This window comes from Bos grunniens, chromosome 15 (genome assembly GCF_055505025.1).
Source record: "Bos grunniens cultivar Pamir isolate PY7600 chromosome 15, Bosgru_T2T1.0, whole genome shotgun sequence".
NCBI classification, from domain to species: domain Eukaryota; kingdom Metazoa; phylum Chordata; class Mammalia; order Artiodactyla; family Bovidae; genus Bos; species Bos grunniens.
In genome coordinates, this window is record NC_141179.1 from 58,531,966 (window position 1) to 58,555,942 (window position 23,977).

A 23,977-nucleotide genomic window follows, 5' to 3' on the forward strand; every position below is an offset into this window, starting at 1 on the left:
TTTAAAAGCTATACTTTGTATAGCTTTGTATGTGTGTGTGTTGGCTGAGGAGACAGAAAAGGAAAAGAGAAAATGGGTTGCAGAGGACTGACTATATTTTAAAAAGCAACTCACATGGCAGTCATTCATGATCAAAAACGGTAGATTTAAAAAAAAAAACATACAAAAGAAAAACAGTCCCCAAACATAATTTTAAGATACTTATTAAACTCATTTAGACGACAACAAAATCTAGTTACACACAAACGTGGATGCCTGTGTAGGTCTGATTGTTATTCTCCCTACTTTGCCTAGGTTTATCCATTTGACTGTCTCCTATGAGGAAAAAGTAGCAGCAATTGTTTCAACGTATCATTTGCAACAGGATTGAAATTGACTTTGCTCAAAATTAATTTACTTTTTTTTATTTCATTCTGATGCCTAGGTTTAGATTACCCTAAATAGGCCCCATGAATCTTGTAGTTTTCTTACTCTTGTCCTTCTCCAATATAAAGGCATCATGATAAATGGAAAATATTACTGATATTCTGATTCACAGCCAACACTTCCCTTTCTCTAGGTACCAATAACAGTATTTCAGTGCCTATCATATGTTAAGTGTTATGATAGGTATTTTGAAACCCAGTTCAACTATTAACTAGCAAGGTAGTTTCTCTACACTAATGCTTTCTTGAGCATAAAACTGGAGATAATAAAAGTGCTTGCATAAGGAGTTGTATAAATTAACATAAAGTGCTTAGAATAAAGCCTGGTACGTGGTAAACACTCAGTAAATGTTCATCATTATTATTTACTACTATTTATATTCATCTTAAAACCACCTTTAGAAGTAGAAATTATAATCCCATTTTATAGATAAATACATTGAGGCTCAGAAGCTAAGAAATGTGCTCAGTTACTCAGCTGATAAGCCTCAAGGCTGGAATCTGAAATCATTTCTGCATTCCTTTGAAGCCCGTGTTCCACATTATGCTGCCTTGCTCCCTCAATCTAACATTTTATTCTCGCCTTTGGCATACAGTCATAACCCTTCTGTGCCTTAGTTTCCTCATCTGAGGAACAGCAGATATAATAGTGCCTACTTCCCAAGGTTTAGACTAAGCCCTCAGCGAATATTACTACTCTGACATTTGTCCCGGTGATGACATTCCTTTATAAAACTTAGGCTAACTTGAGACTTTCTATGCAAAGTTAAGGAAAAACACATAATTGGTTACACAGTAAAGTGATGGCCAATTTTAACCTCATCTTTTACTCAGTGACATGATCATTATGCTAAAAGTCCTTTTAATCTGCTTAACATTTTATTCCTAAATTTCTCTTTGAACCTCTCTTGGAAGAACCCTAACATCTTTATGTAAGAATAACAGACTCGAACCACCTGAAACAACAAGAGTGGAGACTTTTTTAAAGGGGATCTGTTTGTTCTGGAATACCATGAAAGAAGGCAGCTAATTCAGCAGATTACTAGCTTCAAAGCAGTTCATTTTGACCAGCTTGGAAGCCCAAACACCTCATGGTCAGCATACAAATGTGAATTTAACGACTAGTTTGACAAGTGCACTATAAAAGCTGTATGAAAGAGAAAAGAAGACAGTGAGGGGCCAGGGAATGAGTGAAAGCTTCGTTTTGAAGGGAGTCTAGTTTACGATTGCTAACTTGTTATTTCAACAGCCAGAGTTCATGCGTTCTGCTGTCTAGTCTGGATTAAGCTGTTACTGCTGGTTGGATTCTTTTTTTCTCCCCCTGAAACATGACTTCATCTTTTTTTCTTAAATGGCTAAAAGTATTTCAAATGACATTCTAAAACCCAGAGGACCAAACAGGGCATTCTTCAGAAATAGGCTTGTCAGAACTAAAACTTGTAAACACAAAAATGAAACTGCTATAAGAAATTAAGTACCAAATTTTTCATCAAAGAATTACTTATCATATGTGGCATCATCAGCTCTTGATTATACATGTTAGTGGAGGGGACCAGTGGCCCAGATAATCAAGAAATCATTTATTTGATTTTGGAATGTGGTGCCTTTTTTTTTTCTTTTTTTTTCCCGATCTTGGGTATATCTGGAGTTCTCAGGATTAGAAATGGAAACAAGTGAGGAGGTCACCCTGTTTAACTCAAGGAACCAGGAAAAGCCACCCAGATTCTCGACCTTGAACTTGTCTCCAGCTTTGCTTTCAGTTCTACCAGAAGTTAAGATTTCTTTGCCAGACTACCAACTTTCCCTTTTTCAGCCTGCAATGTTTCTGGCTTATATTTTTTGTTAAGTGAAGGAGAAAATACTGTTTAGGAGTGGAAAAACTTCCCTTTCTAGTGCTAATAGGAAGACCATATGATGTATGAAATAAGAAAAAAAGGTACTGAATGATCTGAAATGGGTTACTGCATTCTGTACCCTCACTTTTCTTCCTGCACAAGCTGATTCTAATGAAGGTGAAATGCGATCCAGGGACAAAGCCCTTAGCCTAATCTTTACGTATTCAGTTCTGTATAAATGACAGCTCCATTTTATTGACTTGAGGTTGAAGGGAGCTTTACTTCTCCTAAATCATATGGCGAATTATCAATCCATAAGAGAAGAATTAAATATAATCCTACAGGAAAAATGTAAACATTTTTGCAGAATAAATGAAAGGCACCATCGCTCTACTAGTGAAACATTTACAAGTGATGTACTTTAAAACTGCAAGATGTCAAAAGGTCACAAGGGAGGAAAACATTGTAATGCAGATGAAAAACACCAGAAAACTCCTGGTTTTTTCAAACAAAAAGCCCTCTCTGCTGCTTGTAGTTATTTCCTTTTATTATCCTAAATGTAACAAACTTGTTTCATTTTAATTACTTGCTACAGAAAGTAATGTATTGTGTCACTTCTGTTTGGTGATCATTTCATTATACTGCTGGATTATTTATTAATGGTTTATTAATTCCCTGACATAAACATCTGCATTATCTGAATGCAATACCTCTCCTTAAGTCATCCCAGAACTTGTTCACAATAGCAATAAATGATGCAGAGTTTTAAAAATATATAAATTGGAAGGTGTCATGCAGTAATACTTCAATTGCATTTTCTGCTTTTGGAAGAGAAAGTAGCATTTAATAATCTAATTATGTCCTAGGCAGTAACTTGTGTTGATCATAGACAGTGGTATTTTTTGATGATTTTATTGTTTCACCTCAGTAATTCTCAGGTTAGTCAGGATTTGTTATGCTTCTAGGATATTAATTCCATGCCATTAAAACTATACAACATCTGTAATGTTCATTTGTAGATTCATGCCAAAAGATTAACTTCCCAAGTATCAAATTGAAATGATCATTCATTAACAATGTGGTTTCATTGTGTATTATCCCTGTATCCAACTTAAGTTCAACTTCAAAATCAACCTGAATTATTCCAAATGAAGGTATTAGCTTCTTACCAAGCATTCCCAGAGGTTCTCAAAATTTACAGTACAGAACACTGGAGTGGGTTACCATTTCCTTCTCCAGGGGATCTTCCCAACCCAGGGATCGAACCCAGGTCTCCTGCATTGTAGGCAGACGCTTTTACTATCTGAGCCACCAGGGAAGTCAGCACATAATACTCCAGGAGAGCTTTTTTAAAATGCAGATTCCTGGGTTCAACCATCAGACTATATTGGTATATACATTCAAGGGTGGGGATTAAGGGTCTCTGTTTTAACCAACACCATAGACAATTCTCATTAAGATGGTTTGCAACACATTTTTAGAATCACCAACTTATACATCTATTACTTGTGAAAAGGAACTTAGTTGCCATACCTATAATACAAAACTGTTTTTCAACTTGCTGTTATTAATCCTAAGGGTAAGTACTACACTGAAATGAATTTAAACACTCTGAAACTTGTTCAACTTAATACTGAGAAGTTAGCCATGCTTAAAGAGACTTTACTTCGTGAGTCACTGCTTCAAATATTTATTACATATGCTCTGCACTGAAGCATATAAAAAATAAACAAACTAGATTCTGTTCAGCAGGGCTTTCTAATCTAGTTAGGGAGGTGAGATACAACCATAAATTACTTAGAGCGCATGATTAAATGGCAAATAAGGGGAATTCAGAGGGGTACTGGGAGTGATTGAAGTGGGGAAAAAAGCCCTTCCCATGAGTAGCAGGGAGGAGAGAGGGTGGTAACACAGACCATGAGGTTAAAGAAAGTCAGAGGAGTGACTATACATTGGAGTGATTATACTCTTGCACTGCTAGAAACACATGACATCTCTGCAATGCATATTTTGCTTCAGAGTTTAGAGATGCCAACCATAATTAAACCCAGATGCACACATCCAGTCACTGCTTACTGTAAAAGGGGAAAAGCTCTAGGCCCAACTTTAAATTTTCTCAAACTGCCCAATTTTTTAATGTCAAAGAAGAAAATAAAAACCCTCATCCTTAATCAATATTTATCAGAGAATGAACAACATTGAGGAAGAAAAGGCCAAGAAGTTTAGTGTAGAGGCAAGTTTTTAAGAAAAATTAAAAGTTTTCATCAATTCAAGTTTTGTGCAAAGAATGTGTAAGAATGGAGGGGAGATGAATATATCCAGCCCCAGGATATAGACCAGAAAAGGTAAATGCAGAAGTCAGTGGGGGCAATGTGAGAACGCAAATCAGTGAAGCAGGCCAGGGTGGGAAGCAACAGGCAATCTGAAGACCTTTGGCTGAAATAACCCTAGTGTCCATAGAAAATATCAAAAAAATTTATTCATTCAAACAAAACCCTAGACACCAACGTTCTTGGCAGCACTACTCATAATATTGTAGTCAAAAGGTTAGAAACAAGCAAGTGTCCATAACAACATAGAGTGGATAAACAAAACCTGGTAGGTCCACACAATGTAGCATTATTCAGCCAGAAGGAAAGGAGTGCTGCTGTATGCTGTAAGACTGAGCAACCTTGCAGAAGTATACTATGCGAAAAAAGCCAGGCATAAAAGGCCGTGTATGACATCATTCCATTTATATGAAATGTCCAGAGCAGGTACATCCAAGAGGACAGAAAGCAGATTGCAGCTGCTGGGGGAAGCAAGTGATGGGGAGTGACTGCTTAACTGGAAAAGTTATACTATGGGGGAGATAAAAAGTTATTTTGGAAATAGAGGCGGTGGTTGCACCATTATGAATTTGGCACACTGTAAATATACTAAAAGAAACTGAATTGTTCACTTTGAAATGATTACTTTTGTCATGTGAGTTTCATCTCTATTTTGAAAGACTTGTATACAACCATAGGCTTCCCTGGTGGCTCAGATGGTAAAAAATCCGCCTGCAATGCAGGAGACCTGGGTTCGATCCCTGGGTTGGAAAGATCTCCTGGAGGAGGGCATGGCAACCCATTCCAGTATTCTTGCCTGGAGAATCCCCATGGACAGAGGAGCCTGGTGGGCTACAGTCCACGGGGTCACAAGGAGATGGACATGACTGAGAGACTAAGCACAGCACAGTATACAACCACAACAACAACCCAGGAACAGTGGCATATCTCATAATAGGCATCTAACTCCGGTTCAGTTCAGTTCAGTCGCCCAGTCATCTCCGACTCTTTGCGACCCCATGAATCTCAGCACACCAGGCCTCCCTGTCTATCACCATCTCCCGGAGTTCACTCAGACTCATGTCCATCAAGTTGGTGATGCCATCCAGCCATCTCATCCTCTGGCGTCCCCTTCTCCTCCTGCCCCTAATCCCTCCCAGCATCAGAGTCTTTTCCAATGAGTCAACTCTTCACATGAGGTGGCCAAAGTACTGGAGTTTCAGCTTTAGCATCATTCCTTCCAAAGAAATCCCAGGGCTGATCTCCTTCAGAATGGACTGGTTGGATCTCCTTGCAGTCCAAGGGACTCTCAAGAGTCTTCTCCAACACCACAGTTCAAAAGCATCAATTCTTTGGTGCTCAGCTTTCTTCACAGTCCAACTCTCACATCCATACATGACCACTGGAAAAACCAATCTAACTCTTAGTCCTTGCCAAATGCTGCCATGTCACAAAGTCTTCTTGGTGCTGTCAGATCTTACCATTTGAAAAATAATAGAAACTCAGACTTTCATATAAAAACTCACTATTTTAAATATTGGCAAGCAATTCAAAAAATTTGAACTGTGCCAGCCAATGAAAACATACCCAGGGCTAAATGCAGTCCATGGGCCACCAATTTGTAAATTCTAGCATTGCCCACTCCAATTTAAATCTGGATATTTTTAATAGTCTATAAACTCACTATATTGTTTCAATATGCAATTAAATATTGTATATTTAATTATTAGAGATGGGTTAATTAAAAAAAATAATTGGGTTTCCTAAATATATATAAAAATATATGTGGACTTTTTTAATAGAAGATACTATAATATAAAAAAATGAACTTTTTTTCTCCCAATGACACCATGAAATTACAGTGCCCTTTCATGTCTTTAATCTGAAATTATGTATTTTTTTCTCTGTGGATGATATTCTGTTGGAAATATTCCAAAAAACAAGTTCTTCTCTGCTCAGCAAAAGCATTATGTTGAATGAAATGCAACCATCCATGTGCACTTAAAAACTGACTTCTTAACCTTGATCATTATTCAATTTGATCTTAGTTCTGTTTGACACATAAATAGAGTAAAGCCCTTATTTTAATAAATTACAGGTATATATGTATGTGTGCTCAGTCATGTCTGACTCTTTGCAACCCCATGGACTGTGTAGCCCACCAAGTTCCTCTGGCCCAGGTATTTATAACTATGTTTAAATGTTCTCCTACCAAATGACAAGCTATTATGTTAAAATTTAAGAATAACAAAGAATACAATATTTATAAGAATAAACCAAAAATTTCAAAAGCTCTGAATTTATAAGTATGAATTTCAGAGGCCACATATATTTTAACTTTTCATGTTAAAACAATTTCAGGTGAGCTTTTCTATATACGCTTCACCCATCTTTTCCTTAGATATAACCACAGTATATTTATCCAACTATTTTAAACATTTATATAACCATGGTACATTTACCAAAACTAAAATATTAACCTTGGTATAATACCATGAACTCAGGAAATCAGCTATAGATTTTATTCAGATTTAGTTCCAAGATCTAATCCAGTTCAGATCAGTCGCTCAGTCATGTCCAACTCTTTGTGACTCCACGTACTGCAGCATGCCAGGCCTCCCTGTCCATCATGAACTCCTGGAGTTTACTCAAAGTCATATCCATTGAGTAGGTGATGCCATCCAACCATCTCATCCTCTGTCATCCCCTTCTCCTCCTGCCCTCAATCTTTCCCAGCATCAGGATCTTTTCAAATGAGTCAGCTCTTTGCATCAGGTGGCCAAAGTATTGGAGTTTCAGCTTCAACATCAGTCCTTCCAATGAACACCCAGGACTGATCTCCTTTAGGATGGACTGGTTGGATCTCCTTGCAGTCCAAGGGACTCTCAAGAGTCTTCTCCAATACCACAGTTCAAAAGCATCAATTCTTTGGCACTCAGCTTTCTTTATAGTCCAACTCTCATATCCATACATGACTACTGGAAAAACCATAGCCTTGACTAGATGGACCTTTGCTGGCAGAGTAATGTCTGCTTTTTAATATGCTGTCTAGGTTGGTCATAACTTTCCTTCCAAGGAGCAAGCATCTTTTAATTTCATGACTGCAGTCACCATCTGCAGTGATTTTGGAGCCCAAAAAATAAAGTCTGCCACTGTTTCCACTGATTCCCCATCTATTTGCCATGAATTGATGGGACCAGATGCCATGATCTTAGTTTTCTGAATGTTGAGCTTTAAGCCAACTTTTTCACTTTCCTCTTCCACTTTCATTAAGAGGCTCTTTAGTTCTTCAATTTCTGCTGTAAGGGTGATGTCATCTGCATATTTGAGGTTATTGATATTTCTCCCAGCAATCTTGATTCCAGCTTGTGCTTCTTCCAGCCCAGCATTTCTCATGATGTACTCTGCATATAAGTTAAATAAGCCAGGTGACAATATACAGCCTTGACCTACTCCTTTTCCTATTCAGAACCAGTCTGTTGTTCCATGTCCAGTTCTAACTGCTGCTTCCTGACCTGCACACAGATTTCTCAAGAGGCAGGTCAGGTGGTCTGGTATTCCCATCTCTTTCAGAATGTCCACAGTTTATTGTGATCCACACAGTCAAAGGCTTTGGCATAGTCAATAAAGCAGAAATAGATGTTTTTCTGGAACTTTCTTGCTTTTTCAATGATCTAGTGGATGTTGGCAATTTGATCTCTGGTTCCTCTGCCTTTTCTAAAACCAGCTTGAACATCTGGAAGTTCATGGTTCACATACTGCTGAGGCCTGGCTTGGAGAATTTTGAGCATTACTTTACTAGCATGTGAGATGAGTGCAATTGTGTGACAGTTTGAGCATTCTTTGGCATTGCGTTTCCTTGGGATTGGAATGAAAACTGACCTTTTCTGGTCCCATGGACACTGCTGAGTTTCCCAAATATGCTGGCATATTGAGTGCAGCACTTTCACAGCATCATCTTTCAGGATTTGGAATAGCTCAACTGGAATTCCATCACCTCCACTAGCTTTGTTTGTAGTGATGCTTTCTAAGGCCCACTTGACTTCACATTCCAGGATGTCTGGCTCTTGGTGAGTAATCACACCACTGTGATTATCTGGGTCGTGAAGATCTTTTTTGTACAGTTCTTCTGTGTATTCTTACCACCTCTTCTTAATATCTTCTGCTTCTATTAGGTTCATATCATTTCTGTCCTTTATCGAGCCCATCTTTGCATGAAATGTTCCCTTGGTATCTCTAATTTTCTTGAAGAGATCTCTAGTCTTTCCCATTCTATTGTTTTCCTCTATTTCTTTGCATTGATCACTGAGGAAGTCTTTCTTACTCAAACGGGTATATCTTTCCTTTTCTCATTTGCTTTTTGCTTCTCTTCTTTTCACAGCCATTTGTAAGTCCTCCTCAGACAGCCATTTTGGTTTTTTGCATTTCTTTTTCTTGGGGATGGTCTTGATCCCTGTCTCCTGTACAATGTCACAAACTTCCGCCCATAGTTCATCAGGCATTCTGTCTATCAAATCTAGTTCTTTAAATCTGTTTGTCACTTCCAGTGTATAATCATAAGGGATTTGATTTAGGTCATACCTGAATGGTCTAATGGTTTTCCCTACTTTTTTCTATTTCAGTCTGAATTTGGCAATAAGGAGTTCATGATCTGAGCCACAGTCAGCTCCCAGTCTTGTTTTTGCTGACTGTATAGATTCTCCATCTTTGGCAGCAAAGAATATAATCAATCTGATTTTTGTATTGACCATCTGGTGATGTCCATGTGTAGAGTCCTCTCTTGTGTTGTTGGATGAGGATGTTTGCTAAGACCAGTGTGTTCTCTTGGCAAAACTATATTAGCCTTTGCCCTGCTTCATTCTGTATTCCAAGGCCAAATTTGCCTGTTACTCCAGGTGTTTCTTCACTTCCTACTTTTGCATTCCAGTCGCCTATAATGAAAGGACATCTCTTTTGGGTGTTAGTTCTAGAAGGTCTTGTAGGTCTTCATAGAACTATTCCACGCCAGCTTCTTCAGCATTACTTGTCAGGGCATACATAGCCTTGGAGTACCATGATATTGAATGGTTTGCCTTGGAAATGAACAGAGATCATTCTGTCATTTTTGAGATTGCATCCAAGTACTGCATTTCAGACTCTTGTTGACTATGAGGGCTACTCCACTTCTTCTAAGGGATTCTTGCCCACAGTAGTATATATAATGGTCATCTGAGTTAAATTCACCCATTTCAGTTCACTGATTCCTAAAATGTTGACGTTCGCCATTGCCATTTCCTGTTTGACCACTTCCAATTTGCCTTGATTCATGGATCTAACATTCCAGGTTCCTATGCAATATTCCCCTTTACAGCATCAGATCTTGCTTCCATCACCAGTCTCATCCACAACTGGATGTTGTTTTTGCTTTGGCTCCATTTCTTCATTCTTTTTGCAGTTATTTCTCCATTGATATCCAGTAGCATATTGGGCACCTACCGCCCTGGGGAGTTCATCTTTCAGTGTCCTACTTTTTGCCTTTTCGTACTGTTCATGGGATTCTCAAGGCAAAAATACTGAAGCGGTTTGCCATTCCCTTCTCCAGTGGACCACATTTTGTCAGAACTCTCCACCATGACCCAAGCATCTTGGGTGGCCGGCATGGCTCATAGTTTCATTGAGTTAGACAAGGCTGTGGTCCATGTGATGAGTTTGGATAGTTTTCTGTGATTGTGGTTTTCAGTCTGTCTGCCCTCTGATGGGGAAGGATAAGAGACTTATGGAAGCTTCCTGATGGGAGAGACTGACTGAGGGGGATACTGGGTCTTGTTCTGATGTTCTGATGGGGCCATGCTAAGTACAATACCATGAACTCAGGAACTCAGCTATAGATTTTATTCAGATTTTTGTTCCAAGATTTAATCCAGGATACTGCAATTGTGTTTAGGCTCCTCTGTCTTTCCTTGTGTTTTATAACTTCAACTGTTTTGAGAAATGGTCAGGTTTTTGTACCATGTCCCTCTATGAAGGTCTGTCCAACATTTTCTCATGAGCAGACTGTAGTTACTGATGTGAGGGGAAAATGCCATAGAGATGAAGTGCCCTTCCAGTTGTCTAGTTGTATCATTATCGAGGAGTCTATGATGTCAATTTATGTCATTACTGGTGATATTAACCTTGATCACTTGATTAAGGTGCGGTCAGATGTCTTTATATTCTCTTCCTCAAAAGTGAGATGCCAAGTCCTGCCCACACTCAGTGGGAAAGGAATTAAACTCTACCTTCTGGAGGGAAGAGTATTAAAATATTTATAACTACTACAGTAATGAATGACGCTTTGTGGGGAGATAGAAGGCAATGGCACCCCACTCCAGTACCCTTGCCTGAAAAATCCCATGGATGGAAGAGGCTGGTAGGCTGCAGTTCAAAGTCAGACACAACTGAGGAATTGCACTTTCACTTTTCAGTTTCATGCATTGGAGAAGGAAATGGCAACCCACTCCAGCGTTCTTGCCTGGAGAACCCCAGGGATGGTGGAGCCTGGTGGGCTGCCATCTATGGGGCATGTACTCTGGGGCATGCACAGAGTTGGACACGACTGAAGCAACTTAGCAGCAGCAGCAGTGTAAAACTATGCAAATATCCTGTTTCTCCTAAAAGTTCATCTGCTGACATTAGCACTCAGCAGTGGATCTTGCCTGTAGCAATTGCTACTGTGGTGTTCTAATGGGGATTTTCTGTTTCCCTCATTCCTTCTACATTTATTAACTGGTGTTCTTTTTCTGTGCTTGTGTGGTCAGTTGTGTCCAACACTTTGCACCCCTTTGGACTGTAGCCCACCAGGTTCCTCTGTCCATGGGATTTTTCAGGTGAGAACACTAGAGTGGGTTGCCATTTTTCCTTCCCTCAGGGAATCTTTCTGATCCAGGGGTTGAATCCATGCCTCCTGCGTCTCCTGCACGGCATGCAGATTCTTTACTTGCTGAGCCACTTTTTAAAACTGAAGTATATTTGATAAATAAGTTATAGGTGTGCAGTATAGTGATTCATAATTTTTAAAGGTTATATTCCATTCCTAGTTATTATAAATAAACAAGCGATTATAGTAAAACCCAGATGCAACTAATAATATATTTCTCTTGTTGTCCCATGTTGTATCCTTGTAGCTTATTTTATGGGCTTCCCTGGTGGCTCATGGAAAAGTGAATAGCTACCCACTCCGGTATTCTGGTCTGGAGAATTCCATGGACTGTATAGTCCATGGGGTCGCAAAGAGTTGGACATGACTGAGCAACTTTCACTTTCACTGGTGGCTCAGATGGTAAAAAATCCTCCTGCAATACAGAGGACCTGGATTTGATTCCTGGGTTGGATAGATACTCTGGAGGAGGGCATGGCAACCCATTCCAATATTCTTGCCTGAAGAATTCCCCATGGACATTGAGCCTGGCAGGCTACAGTCCATGTGGTCGCAAAGAGTCAGACATGACTGAGTGACTAAGCACAACACACAGCTTATTTTATATATAATAGTTTGTACCTCTTACTCCCCTCCCCCTTATAATGCCCCTTCCACTTCCCTCTCCTCAGTGGTAACCAGTAGTTTGTTCTCTATATGTGAGTCTGCTTCTTTTTTGTTATATCCACTAGTTTGTTGTAATTTTTAGATTCCACATGTAGACAAATACCATACACTATTTGTCTTTCTTTGTCTGACTTATTTCACTTGGCATAATATTCTCCAAATCCATCCATGGACACTTAGGTTGCTTCCATATCTTGGCAATTACAAATAATGCTGTTGTGAATACTGGGATGCATATATCTTTTTAATTAGTATTTTTGCTTGCTTCAGATATATACCCAAGAATGGAATTTTGGGTATTATGGAAGTCCTATTTTAAGTTTTTTGAGAGACATCTGTACTGCTTTCCACAGTTGCTACATCAATTTACATTCCCACCAACAGTGTATGAGGGTTTTCCTTTCTCAACATTGTCACCAACATTTGTTATTTGTGTTCTTTTGAGGATAGCTATTTGGACAGGTGTGAGGTGACATACCATTGTGATTTTAACTTGCATTTCCCTGATGATGACTAGTGTTGAGCATCTTTTCATATTCCTGTTGGCTATCTGTATGTCCTCTTTGGAAAAATGTTTATTCATTTCTTTTGCCCATGTTTTGATCAGTTTTTTTTTTTTTCAGTTGTATGGACTATTTACATATTTTGGATATTAACCCCATATTTGTCATATCATTTGCAAATATTTTCTTCATTGGTTGTGTTTTCATTTGGTGATTGTTGCTGTGCAAAAGTTTGTAAGTTTAATTAGGTCCCATTTGTTTATTTTTGCTTTTATTTCCTTTGTTTCAGGATATGGATCCAAAAAATATTGCCACAACTTATGTGAAAGAGTGTCCTGCCTATGTTTTTCCCTAGGAGTTTTATATATCTAGTCTTACACTTAGGTCTTTAATCCATTTTGAGTTTATTTTTGTATATAGTGTTAGAGAATGTTCTATTTTCATTCTTTTACATGTAACTATCCAGTTTTTCCAGCACCTCTTATTGAAGAGACTGTGTTTTCTCCATTGTATATTGTTACCTCCTTTGTCATAGATTAATTTAACTGTAAGTGTATGGGTTTATTTCCAGGCTCTCTCTTCTATTCTGTTGATCTATTAATATGTGTCTGTTTTTGTGCCAGTACCATACTGTTTTGATAACTATAGCTTTGTAGTATAGTTTGAAATTAGGAAACTTGATTCCTACATCTCTGCTCTTCTTTCTCAAGATTGACTCAGCTATTTAGGGCTTTATGTGTTACCATACAAATTTTAAAATTATTTGTTCTTGTTCTGTGAAAAATGCCATTAGTATTTTGATAAGGATTACATTGAATCTGTAGATCTCCTTGGGTAGTATGGTTATTTTAACAATATCAATTCTTGTAATCTAAGAACATGGTATAGCTTTCTATGTGTTTGTGTCATCTTCAATTTCCTTCATCAGTATCTTACAGTTTTCTGAAGATAGGGCTTTTACCTGCTTAGGTAGGCTTGTTCCTAGGTATTTTATTTATTTTGATGTGATGGTAAATGGGACCGTCTCCTTAATTTCTCTGAGAGATTTTTGTTAATGTGTAGAAATGCAACACTGGAGAAGGCAATGGCAACCCACTCTGGTACTCTTGCCTGGAGAATCCTATGGATGGAGGAGCCTGGTAGGCTGGAGTCCATGGCGTCACGAAGCGTCAGACACGACTGAGCAACTTCACTTTCACTTTTCACATTCATGCATTGGAGAAGGAAATGGCCCACTCCAGTGTTCTTGCCTGGAGAATCCCAGGGACGGGAGAGCCTGGTGGGCTGCCGTCTATGGGGTTGCACAGGGTCGGACACGACTGAAGCAACTTAGTAGTAGTAGTAGTAGTAGAAATGCAACACATTTCTATATATTAATTCTATATCCTATGAACTTTACTGAATTAATTGAGTCCTAACAGTTTTCTGTTGACCTCTTAGGAATTTCTAAGTATAGTATCTGCCATCTACAAAAAAGGGCAGTTTTACTCTTTCCAATTTGGATTCCTTTTATTTCTTTCACTTATCTGATTGCTGTGACTAGGACTTCCAAAAATATGTTGAGGCATCTTTGTCTTGTTGCTGATCTTAGAGGGAACATTTTCAGCTTTTCAATATTGAGTATGATGTTAGTTGTGGGTTCCTTATATATGGCTTTTGTTATGTTGAGGTGTATTCCCTCTATGCCCACTTTCTGGAATTTTTATCATAAACAGATGTTGATTTTTTTTGCATCTATTGAAATGATCATATGGGTTGTATTCTTCAACTTATTAATGTGGTGTATCATATTAATTTATTTGCAGACACTGAAAAATCCTTGGATCCCTGAGATAAATCCTACTCAGTCACAGTGTATGAGCTCTTAATGTATTGTTTGATTTGGTTTGCTAATATTTTGTTAAGGATCTCAGCATATACATTCATCAGTTATATTGGCCTATAATTTTCTCTTTTTTTGTATCAGTGGGATACAGATATCATAGAATGAGTTCAGAAATGTTTCTTCCTCTGTAGTTTTTTGGAATAGTGTGAGGAGGATAGGTTTTAACTCTTTTCTAAATGTTTGGTAGAATTCACCTGTGAATCTGGTCCTGGACTTTTGTTGGGAGTTTTTAAAGTACTGATTCAATTTCATTACTGGTAATTGGTTTATTCATATTTTCTATTTCTTTCTGGTACAGTCTTGGGATATTGTACCTTTTGAAGAACTTGTCCATCTCTTCTAGGTTGTCCATTTTATTGGCTTATAGTTGTTCATAATATTGTCTTATCCTTTGTATTTCTGTGGTATTTGTTGTAACTTCTTTTTCATTTCTGATTTCATGGATTTGGGCCCTCCCCCTTTTCTTGATTCTGGCTAAATATTTATCAACTTTATCTTTTCAGAGTTGGCTTTTAGTTTTGTTGACCTTTTCTGTGTATTTTAGCCTCTATTTCAATTTCTGCTCTTATTGTCATGATTTCTTTCCATCTACTAACTCTGGATTTTGTTTGGTCATCTTTCTTCAGTTTCTTAAGGTGTAAGATAATGTTGTTTGAGATTTTGTTTCCCGAGCTAATCTTCCCTCTTAGAACTGCTTTTGTTGCATCCCATATGTTTTGGATCATCGTGTTTTTGTTTTCATTTGTCTCTAGGTATTTTTTAAATTTCTTCTTTGATTTCTTCAGTGACCCATTAGTTGTTCAGTAGCATATTGTTTAGCCTTCATGTGTTGGTGTTTTTTGCAGTTATTTTCTTGTAGTTTATTTCTTGTCTCATAGCATTGTGGGTTAGAAATGATGCTTGGTATGATTTCAGTTTTTGTAAATTTATGGAGGTCTGTTTTGTGGCCTAGCTTGTGTTCTCTCCTGGAGACTGTTTCATATGCACTTGATAAGAATATGTATTCTGCTGCTCTGGGATAGAATGTTCTATTATATATCAATTAATACTGATATATTACCTGATCTAGTGCATCATTTAAGGCAAGAGTCTCATTGATTTTCTGTCTGGATGATCATCCGTCCATTGGTATAAGTGGAGTGTTAAAGTCCCCTACCATTATTGTGTTACTGTTGATTTCCCTTTTATGCTCCTTAATATTTATTTATAATTGGAATTCTTTCATAGGAAGATTTCTCCCCCCTGCACATTTATTTACTTAGTAATCTGTTATGTATATGGATCCTTGGATAATTACTTTGTTCTCCAGATTATAATTCAATGTTATTTTCTATTTACTTTGTTATTTTCTATTTAGTCATTTACTTTGTTCCAGTTTTGGCCGTCAGCAGCTCTTTAAGGCTGGCCCCTGTGTCCTTTTGACATGCTCTCATCTCTTCCTCACCCTTTTACTTTCTAATACTGTATGTTGTTCCAGGCTTCTCTAGTATGTTTCTTGCCCTAGCCCGAGAATCAAATAGCCATTTCTCCAAGGAATTCTGGCTGTTTAAATTTGTTGAATGGCATTTAGAAACCAAGATGGGTGTGTTCACTGCTACTGGGTGCCAGTGCTTCTCAGCCCTCTCAAGGAACAGGGTTGGGAATTACATCTATTGCACTAACCAATACAAACACACCTATCTACATTTATATCTATACCTATTTATTTGTATAGTAAACTCTAATTCTCACCTTCATCCCACTTATTTATCATTCCCTTGTCTACTTCTCTTAAAAAAAAAAAAACAAAAACCTGGCACCTGGCTCTCATTATCTACAATTGCTGGCCTAACCCTGGCAAAGTGTGTTTTTTACATACACTTTGTTTTTACATACAAACCCTATGTAAAGTGTCAAAATTGCCAAACTCTACCCCCAAGAGAAGAAAATTTTACTACTGTTTTTGTACAGTTCTTTTTGTCTTCATCCTTACAGGATCTATGCAAAACATTGTTTTCCAGTTATTTAGGCCAACTCCTTTCTTTCCTTCCACTTCAGAAAAACTCTGTCCTGTGTTTGTAACATAGTTAGATTCATTTGTCACAGTCTGCATTCCATCCTGGATTCCCCTGGTATTCTGAGTTTTTGTGTTTTTATTGCATGCAGTAAAAATTTTTCTTGTGGTGTATAATTCTATGAGTTTTGAAAAATGTATATAGTGATATTATCTAATACCATAGTACTATACAGACCAGGCCCATCATCCTAAAAATTCTGTTGTGCTGTGGGGACAGCATTTTTAATTATTTATCTAGACTCATACCTCTTTAAAAATCAAATATGCAAGTGATTAAAATCACTTTTAGACTAATATTTTTTCACACTATCTTTAGTTTTTTCTACCCAAAGTTGATGTTATACTTTAAGAAATCTCCATTATTTATCAAATTCTAAAATTCTCTCTTGAAGAGACATTAAACCTCAGTTGCTAATGACACATATGGATTAACCAAAGTGCATTCTATAACCCAAGTCCATTTCCCAATGTGCCCAATCCATTCCCCATAGAGTCATTGCAAAACCTTTCCATGGTGAGCCAAAGAAAATCAGAAAAATAGGTACAAAAATAACTTTATAAATTGCAAATACAGTATTTTTTAAAATTCTCCAGTATTTTTTGAAGTTTCCATATTGCTGCTCTTCTTTTGGGCTGAGATTGACAAAAGTTGACTTTAACACAGCTCCCTTTTCTCATAAAATTTTAACAACCATGTTTCTATTTCTGAAAACTGAAATGTGTTCACTACTTTCCTAAATTCTTTAATTTGAAAAAGGAATGAGTGAGGGTGAATCATTTAAAAGAGGTAGAAGTCAGAAGCCAGACAGGTAGAAATGAGGTTAAGTCATGCTTGCTGGTTAAAACTCTATAAGAGGACTTTTTAGAAGCCAAGGCACAGAGAAGTACAGAATGGCTAGCTGGCCTGAATTAGTGACTTGGTTAGTCAACAGACAGGAATCCAGAAAATATTCAATTGTTTAGAATGGGCAAATTAAAAGCACCAAAGAATACTTCTACTCAACCTTTTGCTCCTAAGATGGGTAAAGTAGAATATTTCTACTAGAAATCTTAGACCAGCTAAGATATGAGTAGGGGGAGGAATAACTCCTAGTCCTCAAGTATATCACCTGTCCTCACTGCCTGTTATCTGGGAATTCATGTATACACTTGAGTGGGGATGCATGTAGCGGGTGGTAGAGTGGATTAGAAGAGGTTGTATATAAAATTGTGTGTGCCTGTGTGCATTTTTTCTAAGGACTCATCAGATCTGATGGATTCATCAGATTGTCAAGTTTCTGAGTCATGTAAAAAATGTTAAGAAATACATGGGTTTAAGTTCTGGCTGGAGGGGTTAGGATCTCCATACATGTCTCCAATCTGATTCTTCCTGGGATGCTGCTTCCCAGGAGCAGGTGTGCCACCTGAACTCACAGGAACATCCCAGGATCACTATAGTCTGAGCCTTCCTGGAGAACTGGCCCCACAGTCACTCCCTGCTTCTTCAAACACTCTTGACTCTGATTTTTATAACACCCCTTCTGCAAACCTTCTGTCTCCTGAACTGGCATCTCTTAACCACTTCATGTTTCCTGAAGGCCGAAGTTGTCTGTTAAGTCGCTTCAGTAGCGTCAGATTGTTTGCAACCCTATGAACTGTATCCCTCTAGCTCCTCTGTCCGTGGGATTCTCCAGATAAGAATACTGAAGTGGGTTGCCATTTCCTTCTCCAGGGGATCTTCCCAACTAAGGGATCAAACCCACATCTCTCGTGTCTCCTGCATTTGCAGATGGGTTCTTTACCACTAGCACTGGCCACCTGGGAAGCCCAATGTTGTCTAGTAATGGGTTATCTATCCTTTTTCTTTCTACACTTTTTCCCTTGGAGCATTTATCCATCCTTCTCTTATCCATTTTTCTCCAGCATGTGCTGTAATTTTGTATTTCCATGCTGGGATATTTCCATCTGGATACACTGCACCTTACTCAAGTTCACTAAATGTAAAACAACAATAAAATTCTGTGATTGAATAAAATTACCTTTCAGTCAGTTCAGTTCACTCAGTTGTGTTCAACTCTTTGCGACCCCATGGACTGCAGCACAGCAGACCTCCCTGTCCATCACCAACTCCCAGAGTTTACCCAAACTCATGTCCATTGAGTTGGTGATGCCATCTAACCATCTCATCCTCTGTCATCCCCTTCTCTTCCTGCCTTCAATCTTTCCCAGCATCAGGGTCTTTTCCAATGAGTCAGCTTTTCACATTAGGTGGCGAAAGTATTGGAGTTTCAGCTTCAACATCAGTCCTTCCAATGAACACTCAGGACTGATCTCCTTTAGGACGGACTGGTTGGATCTCCTTGCAGTCCAAGGTTCTCTCAAGAGTCTTCTCCAACACCACAGTTCAAAAGCTCAGCTTTCTTTATAGTCCAACTCTCACCTCCCTACATGACTACTGGGAAAACCATAGCTTTGACTAGATGGACCTTTCTGGCAAAGTACTGTCTCTGCTTTTTAATATTCTGTAAAAGTCTCCCAATATTGATATTTTAAGATTCTAGTTTCTGTTAATTATAATGCCCTATTCTGAATGACTTGGGTTCAATCTGAGTAAATGTCGTCAAAGTATTTTAAGAATTTTAAATCTAGAAAACATACAGAATGGTGAATTGAGACCCCTTAAAACATCTAATGACAGCAAAATATTGCACGATTGAGATAAGTACACAGGGTCCTGGATGATGAAGGAAGGATCCCAACTCAGCCAAACTGGGGGTCAAGGGAAGCTTTGCTGCTATAACCCCAGAGTTGAGATTTAATGGCCACTTTCAAAACTTGAAGTCAGTTTAAGGGACACCATTGCAGAGGAAAGTAAAAGGTGAGGCATTCTTAAAAAAAAAAAAAAAAAAAGTCGGGGTGATGAAATAAGCAAAGGCATAAAAGATGGGAATAACATGGTTTATACTGGGAACTTTCAGAAGTTGGGAGTATAAGGAGTCAAAGTACGAAGGTGAAAGATGAGATAAGGGAGACAGGGCGAGATGAAAAGGTAGTCCTGTAGTCTGTATTAAGAGTTAAACCTCTTGGATGGAAAACACACATCAGGGTGGCGGAAGGGGTTGTTCTTATTGTTCAGTCCCTAAGTCATGTCCAACTCTTTGCAACCCCATGAACTGCAGCACGTCAGGCTTCCCTGCCCCTCACTGTCTCCTGGAGTTTGCCCAAGTTCACTTCTATTGAGTTGGTGATGCTATCCAACCATATCTTCCTCTGTTGTCCTCTTCTCCTCCTGTCCTCAATCTTTCCCAGCATCGGGGAAACATTTTCCAATGGATTGGCTCTCTGCATCAGGTGGCCAAAGTATTGGAGCTTCAGCTTTAGCATCAGTCCTTCCAAAGGGTATTCAGGGTTGATTTCCTTTAGGATCGACTGGTTTGATTTCCTTGCTGTCCAAGGGACTCTCAAGAGACTTCTCCAGTACCACAATTTGAAACCATTTGGAGGTTTTTGATTCAAGTAGTGTTGAAGCAGCTTGAAGGATTTTGACCATTACCTTACTAGCATGGGAGATGAGCACAATTGTGTGGTAGTCTGAACATTCTTGAGCACTGCCCTTCTTTAGGATGGGAATGAAAACTGACTTTTTTCAGTCTTGTGGCCACTGTTGGGTTTCCCAAATTTGCTGACATATTGAGTGTAACACTTTAACAGCATTATCTTTTAGGATTTTAAATAGCTCAGCTGGCATTCCATCACCTCCACTAGTTTTATTGACAGCAATGCTTCCTAAGGCCCGCTTGACTTCAGAAGTCAAGTGGGAAGGGTACAGGGAGAAAAAGCAGTGGTGTGGTGAACATATTCCCCAAAATGCCCACATGGAATGCTTTTCCAATACTCTGACACTCTTCTTCCAGGGGGAACATGTCCAAATAGGTTGCAAATCACCACATACACTGCTTACTGAAGGACATGCCTCATGCGATGAACACTACAGATGCAGTGGTGATGGTGGGAGTTGGAGGCAGTTAAAGGCAATGCTGGAGGTATGAGGGGCCATGGGAGAGCTAGAAGCAGACCTATGACATGGTCAGATTTGCATTTCTGAGAGGTCAACAGTCACTGAGGATAAGATAAACAGGAGGGGATAAGATCACAAGCACTGTGACTAGATCGGAAACTGGTGGGTGCAGTCATCCACTTGAGAAATGACTGGGAGAAGGGATGAGAGACGTCAGATTGGAAAAATACTAAAGACAGTGGTTTCCAAGCTTTTCTTCATATTGGAATCTTTGGGGGAGCTTCAGAAAAAGCTTATGATTTCATTGGTCTGGGATGTGGCCTGGACTTTTTAAAAGCTCCCTGGATGATTCTAATATACAGACACAAGATGGGAACCATTGATTTATGGAGTAAAATCTGCAGAAATCAGTGACCGATTAGACAGAGTTGAGAATGTGGGAGAGGCACGTGAAGGATGGCTGAAGCCTGGGATTCTAGCACTGGACGCCTGCCAGAGCTGGGAGAATAGGACCAAGGCCTGATCCCTACCCGAGCCTCAGTTCGCAATTGAAAGTGCTTTTAGAATACTGTCAAGCATGTCACAATACAGCAATGTTCCTTTTCAATTGTGTTGTGACTGTAACACTTGGGAAAACATTAACTGCCAAGGCCACTCTTCCCACATGCTGGCCCCTCCTGACCGAGCATGGCAGGGGTTCTAAGGCAGATCGGTAACCACAGCTGTGGACTTCTCTGCAGGGCAGTTTGGAGTGGGAGATTCATTGTCCTCACTAAACTTTTCTTAGAACTGCAGTGCAACCAAAGATCCTTCCTTCCCTCTCTCCTCCACAGCGGTCAGACCTACATCATGGTGTGATAGCTGTCCTGGCCAACTCTGAATCCTTCCCTGTTTTCTCTCATAGGCTATTACTCAAATAATCCCTTGCCTAGTTATGTCTTGGTGTCTATTTCTCAGAATCCAAACTAACATAAGATTATAACTTTATTAAATTTTAATTTTTCTCTTTGAATCTTATGAAATACAGGAAACAACTCTCCCTCACTTCAGTCAAAGACAACCTAAACAAGTTTCCAAGGAGCACATTGGCGGCACTTCAAATTTAATTAGGCAAACCAACCTAGCCAGAAAAAAGCCAAGACATACCAAGACTTTCCCTCATCAGAGTCACATGGAAGAGTTCTGCAAAGTCTTAACAAAGAAACCAATTAAAGTCTCCACATCTTGAAATGACTGACATCTCATAAAACATACACGTATCTGAAAGTACTTCTGTAACTTTCAAAGACAAAATGTTTCATAAAGCATTTGCAAAGAATGGCACCACAATGCAGAAAACATCATAGGGAGAATTCCATGAAGAATTCTCAATTATGCAACTTGTTGGAAAATTTGTAGCCTCATATACTGCCAGGAATTATAATGTTACTTCTACCCATAAGTAAGTACATATAAGTAAATGATAATATGAAGCATCTTCCATGTGTCAAACATTGTACAAGGTACTTTACATGGTATACTAATCTTAGCAACCAACTTATGGAGAAAGGATTATTGTTTTTTTTTTTTTTTTTTAAAAAAGAAGAAAAAACTGAAGCTTAGAGGTAGAGATACATCTAGTTCCCGTGGCCTAGGTAGCAGAGCATATATTCAAACTCAGGTGAATCTTGATTGCTCCCTGCAGTCAGGCTGCCTTCTGGCAGAAGTTGGACATAGCCCATAGGAAGGCTCCCTGAAAGCAGTTGTTTCTAGGTCACATTCTAAGAGGGAAGGGACGTTGCCCTCATCATCCTTATCAGGGAATAAGCAGTGACCTAGGTCCATGCTCTAAAAATACAAAAATGAACCACACAGAATAATAGAAGCCTGAAGCAGAAAAGAGCCTTCAAGATCATCTAATGTTAGACAATAAAAGAATCTGAGAATTTCCTCTAGATTATGAGACAGACATCTTTTAGATTTACCTCTGTGAGCACTTCGCATCTCAGCCTGCACCCAGAGGGGAAAGCCCTTGGCTGATGGAGTGGGAGGTACAAATCGGCAGGTGCTGGATGGCTGTTTTGGTAAATTTATTCAAACTAAGGAAACATTCTGCTCCCATGCTACCCTGCATGGCGGCCACCAAAGAGAAACAAAGATGGCTCCAATCTCCTTCTGGCCCTTGGGTGGTTCTCAGGACTCTGGAGACGGTGGCAGGGGACAAGCGCCTCCTTTCTTCCACGTTCCTGTGCTACTTCTATCAGCTTAGAGCACAGGAGTGAGAAGAGGAAGGGAGGTGGCTCTGTGGTTTCAGGGAAAGGAAAGGGCAGTGTTCCTAGCTGACTTTTTTCTCCTGCCCATGAGCTTTCTCCCCACTGACAGATAATTGAGTATTTTCCCTTCTCCAGTGCTCCTACCTCCCCTTCCAATTTTAAGAGGAAATTCAAGATACCACCGCCCTTTCTGAAAAATTTTCTTTCTCAGGCAGGCTGCCACTATCAACAGTAGTAGGTAAATATTCACTATAAAGCTACTTTGTATGGTTGTTTTTTTTTTTTTTTCTCAAGCCAACATATGAATTTAATTTAGAATATTAATGGGCATGGTAAACACTTGAATATATGTTGTGTTTTCTTTTTTGGATAAAAAAAAATTTAGTTTAAGACATAAAGTATAATTTATGAGCATAAACTACTCAAAGCTTTGTTATGCACCTGGGCCATGAGTAGCAGGAGAAGAAAGTCTGAAAGTCCAGTCTTTGAATTGCTAATGAGATCACCAGGGATTTCTTTTTTAAATAAATAGCCCCATCTGTATTCAGATGCTGAGGCCACAGAAGGTGTATTTTTATCATCAAACTTTAAGGTTTACTTACCCATGAAAGTATAAAGATTTTCTTTAGAAATGACTAAGATTTTAGAAATTTCCCTTGTAACTTTGTAGCTGTGTTCATGTATATGAGCCATCTGAAAGTCCCTTTGATGTTCAAAAGCTCTCATTATCACCTGTCTTTGGTCTTGGAAAGAAAGGTTACACATGGAATCACATTGTTCTAAGCCCATTTCTTACTCTCCAGCGCCAACATAATTAAATGCTGAGCCTTGTTTATTCGAGCTACTTATTTGAGACTGCAGTCAAAACTGAGTCTCGGCTTAATCACTTCCTCCTCCTGGTAGTTTTTCCTGACCCCAGTAAAGGTTAGCTTCCTCCGGAGGTAGCCTCGTAGCTTGTGCTTTAGGATAAGGACTGGTTTACCGGTCATCTCCACTAGACTGTAAGCTCTGACAGATTCAAGTTTAGGCCTTGAATTAGGTGCTGACCGCTGCATCCCAGAGTCTAGCAGTGCTAGAAATGCAATGAACACTAGCAGCATGAGCAAACAGAAGGCTCCCCACATTCCATCCGAGCCCGTAGGCAGCATTTTAAA

The 23,977-nt window shown here is 38.9% G+C and overlaps 1 long non-coding RNA gene across 11 annotated transcripts in view; it reads left to right on the forward strand.

Moving 5' to 3' along the window:
• LOC147358339 (uncharacterized) overlaps positions 1–23,977 on the forward strand; it is a 63,670-nt gene that overhangs the window by 12,544 nt on the left and 27,149 nt on the right. The window contains exon 4 of one of the 11 annotated variants that reach the window (XR_015141601.1): positions 12,923–13,351. The exons of the other annotated variants lie outside the window; for them this stretch is intronic. This is a non-coding gene — a long non-coding RNA (uncharacterized LOC147358339). Of the gene's footprint in view, positions 1–12,922; positions 13,352–23,977 lie in introns of those variants that run through there. 11 annotated transcript variants of the gene reach the window in all.